The sequence below is a fragment of the Serinus canaria genome, chromosome 8 (genome assembly GCF_022539315.1).
Source record: "Serinus canaria isolate serCan28SL12 chromosome 8, serCan2020, whole genome shotgun sequence".
Lineage (NCBI taxonomy): Eukaryota > Metazoa > Chordata > Aves > Passeriformes > Fringillidae > Serinus > Serinus canaria.
In genome coordinates this window covers 2,034,058-2,039,562 of record NC_066322.1, presented here as the reverse complement: position 1 = coordinate 2,039,562, position 5,505 = coordinate 2,034,058, and positions in this window count along the sequence as shown.

Below are 5,505 nucleotides of genomic sequence, written 5' to 3'. Positions count from 1 at the left end.
CCCCTTGTCCCCTTTGCTGCCTCTCTTTGTCCCCAGCACTGCTGGAGGTTGGGTGTGGTGCTCCTCACGCAACTTCTGGGGCAGCACGTGGGCTCCTGGCTTTTCCTTAAACAAAAAGCTCTAGAAATAACAGAGACACTAAATTCTTCACTAATTCACAGGCTTTTTTTACTATCTTGGACGCTTTCCTGGGAAAGGAGCACAAATCTTTTATTCCAGTTTGGATGAGCTTGTTTGGTTGAATGGGGACAGTAGGAGCCTTGGAATAATCAGATTTGCAGGCATTAATGTGCAATATCTTATCCAAGGGCACAGAGAGGGTCACTTTGGAGACAGCTGTAGCTTGGTTTGATGTCAGGGCTGTGCAGCTGCACCTTCCTGTCCTTTTCCTGGAAGTACTCACATTAGTGGGATGGGTTTAGGTCCTGTCCCCTCTTGGTTTGCTTGCCTTTGCACCCAAATCCTGCAATCCCTGTGTCCCATCTCACCTTCTGCCCAGGGCTGAAACTTAGGCTGGTCCCTGGGCAGGCCTGAGGGAGCAGCTCTATTACTCAGGAATGTGGAACATGCCACCCTCATCCCAGCCCGCCAGCACCACTTCCAGGGGAGTCTGGATGTGCTGACAAAAGGCTTTTTATCTCACCTGTGCACAGGTCAGGGGTCTCTTCTGCTCCATCTGTACTGACAGTTCTGCTGGGGGAGCTGCTCTGCTGTGGGGTGGATAAAAGCCCTCAAAAACCAGATGCAAATAAGTCTAAAAGCCAAGGTAGGACCCAGGTAGAGCCTGAGGCTGGGAGAGCTGTGTTTTCCACACCATGCTCCAAGTGCTTCCCTTGGCAGGATTGTCCCAGAGGTTTCCCTCAAGCCTGGCTGCAGAGCACAGGAAACTGGGATTAGTGGAAGAAAACCAATTTGGCTGCTCTAATTTGCCTTTCAAGCATTGTGTGAACAAGTGACCCCAGAGTTTATGGTTGGCCTCTTGTTAAAGCAGGTCAGTCCTGGGTTCCTCCTAATGGAACTGTGAGTGTTTTCCAGTCAAACTGTGCTAAAAGCTGCTCTCTGCCCATCCTGGTGCTGACTGGTGCTGGTCACACACAGCTCTCTTCTCCTGGGGCTCCCAGCTTCTTTCAGCACCTTCAGAATGAGAGGCAAAGTTTCCTGTGCTCTCATGGCTTTATCTGGGCTCAGTTCCTCCAGCTGCTCCTTCCCACCACACCTACAGGAGCTGCAAAGTAGAGCCCAAGGTGTTCCCCCTGTGACAATTTGTGCCTGTGCAGCCCTTGTCTCTCAGGCTGATGGGATTTGGAGCTTTGTGCCATGGGGAATGTTCCTACAGCTCCCTGCCAGGCTGCTGGAACCAGGTGGGGATTGGGCTCCTCTCTGATACCTGCCACTCAGCAAGAGGAAGCTGCACCATGAGGGGTTTAGGTGGGAGATTTGGGGAAAGTTCCTCCCCAAAAGGGCTGTCCAGCCCTGGCACAGCTGCCCAGGGCAGTCCCCATCTCTGGAGGGGTTTCAAAGCCACGTGGATGTGGCACTTGGGGACGTGGTTTGGTGGTGGGATTTGCAGTGCTGGGGAACAGTCAGACTCAATGGTCTGAGAGGGCTTTTCCAGCCTAAATGATTGTGTGGTTCTGTGGCTGCTGGCCAGAGATCCCTTTGGGGAAGCCTGGCTGGATGTGCCTGCTGGGTCACTGAGCAGGCTGCAGCTCTTGGCAGCTGCCCCAGTGCACAGCACATGCAGGGAAAGTGGCTGTGGCTCGGACAGCTGGTGCAGCTCCAGGTATGGGAGACTCCTGAGGTTCACTTAGTCCTGATTTTCTCAGGAAATCCACTTTTACCCCTGGGCTGGATCCTGGTGGATCCCTTCCAGGTCAGGGACAGAGCAGGATCAGGGGAGCACAGCCAGTCTGTGCAGCATTGCTGGGCTGCCTTTGCCAAAGCCGTGGCCACGGAGGGCTTTGCAGAGACTCAGCCCCTATGCAGAGGGAGATTTGCATGAAAAATGACTCCTGCTCTTTCTCTGCCTCTCTCCAGGCCAGAGCTCAGGACTCCTGTCCAGGAGGAGCCCAATGAGATCCAGATGTCTCAGCTGTAACATTTACGTAAGGCAGGATCTCATTTCTGGGCGCAGTTTGCACTGCACAGAGATGGAAACACATCCCAAGAACTTCCTGGGAAGAACAGCCCCAGCCCAGAGCAGAGCTCAGCCCAGCCCCAAAGTGTGCTCAGAAATTCCCTGTCCCAGCCTGGCTGCTCAAGCAGAGGTGCCATGGCCAGGAGCTGGCAGGAACCAGGGTGGTCCTCCCATGCCCAGGGTGACTCCCAGTAAAGGGGGATTGTTGAACTCCTGTGCTTGAGGCTCAAAGGCTCTGAAATCCTGGTTTTCTGGAGAATTTTCCACTCTGGAGATGGAGTGTCTTTCCCTAGATGGCAGCATTGGTAAAGAGTCTCTGGGCCCCCTCCAGCCGAGGCAGTGTGTTTCTGAAGCCTTGCTGAGTGCACAGGCTGCCCAGCTGCTCCCTAAGGATGGGCTCCCATGCAGCAATATTGGCACAAACCACAGGTTTGTCTCTAGCAAAGACAGTTCAGGAAAACACTACAAGTGCTGTTCTTGATGGGCTACTTCCACCTGATAAAATCCAAAATCCGATCCCCAGATCTTCAGCATGTAGAGTTTTGGACAAAACTTCCAGGTGTTATTTGTCATGTTCCCATCACAGCACTGACAGCTGTGCCCAGGCTCAGGTAAAGTGGCAGCAGATGAACTAAAACAATTATTAAATGAAATCAAATCCCATTTGTTCCCTCAGTTTTCAGACACTGACCAGGGATGTGGGACCCGAAGAGCTTCTCTCATCCCTTCCCATGGTATTCCCTCACATTCCCCAGCTGTGGGAGGCTCTTGGGAGATCCCAGAAATGCTGAACTGGGACCAGAAAAAAGCAGGGCCAGGCTGGGGCTGAAGAGTGCAGGTGAAGGACCAGGTCAGAGAGGGATGGTAAGGATGGGACAGGATCAGGATGTGGTGCTGGGGTGGAGGTGGGAGCAGTGGGGTGGAATATATGCAGAGTAGAAGGGATAAAACAGAGAAGGATTTGGTTTTACTGCCTTTTTTTTTTCACAGGCTGTGATTATGAGCCAGAATCCACAGGGATAAGAGCCCTATTCCCCATTGTGGGAAAAGGCTTCACAGGTCAGTGCTGCCCCCAGCACTCCACATGCACCTCAGCTCTGTGAGCTCCCTCCTTCCTCTGGGCCCAACACTCAGCTCCACACGTACAGCTTGATTGCAGGGAGCAAATGAAGTTTTAATTAGCATGAGGAGTCCTGGTGAGGAGCAGCAGTCCAGGTTTGAAATGCATCCAGGCTCCTCGTGTGACAGCGTGTGAGAGCAGCCAAGGCCACAGCTGCTGGGATGGATCTGAGAGATGATGGGGATCAGATGCTCCCAGGGCTGCTCTGAGAGAGCTGGGGGGGTTCACCTGGAGAAGGGAAGGATCCAGGGAAGGATCTGAGAGCTCCTCCCAGGGCCTAAAGGGCTCCAGGACAGCTTGAGAGGGACTGGGGACAAGGCAGGGAGGGATAGGACACAGGGAATGGCTTCCAGAGGGATAGATGGGATATTGGAAATTAGGAATTGTTCCCTGGCAGGGTGGGCAGGCCCTGGCACAGGGTGCCCAGAGCAGCTGTGGCTGCCCCTGGATCCTGGCAGTGCCCAAGGCCAGGCTGGGCAGGGCTTGGAGTGGCCTGGGACAGTGGAAGGTGTTCCTGCCCATGGAAGTGGATGAGCTTTAAGGTCCTTTTTATCACAGCAAGGCAAAGGCTGGTGAAGAATCCTGCCTGTGGCACATTTAATTTGCCATAATTCTGACCTTTCTGGGAGCAGCCAGGATGAGCTGAACACTGGAGGAGTTTGGCTGCACCTCATGGCTATACTTGATATTATGACATGGCTTGGAAAGACTTTGGATCAAGTCAGATGGATCCAGCTCCCTCTCCTGCCCTGTGAAAGCCACCTGGAAGGACCTGCCATGTCCTGCTCCCTCCAGGTGCCCGTTTGGGTGCCCAGGGTGACTCTCAGATGCAGCTCCTGATGTTGGGGAATCCCCACAGTCCCTCCTCTCATCCAGAGCACAAAGGAAAAAGGTGAGTTTTGGAAGGAAGGAAAGGCCAAGCAAGCCCTGTGAGTGTGCAAAGCTTTGAATCATCTGAGCTGTGATGGGAGAGGGGGAGCACTGAGGAAGTTCACAGGCAGAGTGCTTGTGTTGTTCCTGGCACAGAGCTCCCAGTCCTGTCCCTCCACAGTGCCATGAACCTCCCGAGGTGGGGCTGGGAGACCCTCAGGGCTCCCCAGCTCCAGAGGGAGCACTGGGATGGCTGTTCCTGGCAGCAGCACAGGGGGCTTTGCCTTCTCCTCTGGGGTCACCTGTCTGCAAAGAGACACTGCAAATCCATCCTGTGCCAGTGCAGCCCGAAGAGAAAAGTGCTGTGCTGCTCTGTAATTGCAGCCAGCCTCAAAGAAGATGCTTTATGAGGGCATTAATCAGCTGCTCAGCTCCCACAAAAGGAAATAATGGGATTTTTAAACAGTGCTAGGGTTTAATTTGACTCAGCAGCAGTTTAGAGGTGTTCCTCCCTTTGCAAGAAGTTCCAGCTGTTTGAGAGTTTGACCACTTGGATGACAGAGGAAAAAATACATAAATATGAATTTAAATGAGGTCCTGCCTAGTTTCAGATACCTGCAGCTTTCAGGGTGAAGCCCAGCCTTTTCCAAAGCAAAATGACAGCCTCAGTAATGTGCAGCTTAGGCTGGAGAAGTTAATTAGTATGTAGGTGTTATTTAAATAGCTAAATAGGACTTTTTTGGAATGCTAAAATGCATTTGGCCCAGTCCAGTGCCTTTTTCAGGAGTACCTGAGCTCCCTCCACTTTCAAGAGGTCAGAGCTTCCCCCACACTTGAAAGCTTTTAGCTTGCAGTGCTCTCCTGATTAAATTGTTGCTATTGTGAAAGTTGAATATTTAGGCTGTTTGGAGAGTAGAGAAATTGAATGTAAAATGAAGCAATTTGTTTTTTAATTTATTGCCAAGCCAAAACGTGCAACATGTGCAGGGCTGTTAATTAGTGTCTCACTCCCAGCATCAGGTGAGGCAGGGCAGCTCCTGGCAGCATTTCAGGCATTCACTGTTGATAATATTCATGGCAGAATGAGCAAGGTAAGACATTATTTTGCTGCTTTCTCAAATGTAGGAAAAAAAAATTAAAAAGAGAGATATGGGATGGATCAATTCAAATTAACCAGAAGCAAAAGTGAAATTAGACATTTGTGGTTTCAGCCCCCTGGCTGCACTGGTGAGCTCTCTATCAAGGGAATCAAAGGCAGTTTTTAAGCAGCTCTTGTATGTTCTGCTTTGAAGTAACTGCTGTAGATAAAAAGCAGCTGAGCTGCATTTCTCAATTTCAGATAGAGGGACTACAAAGCCACCAAGAATCGGAATGTCCT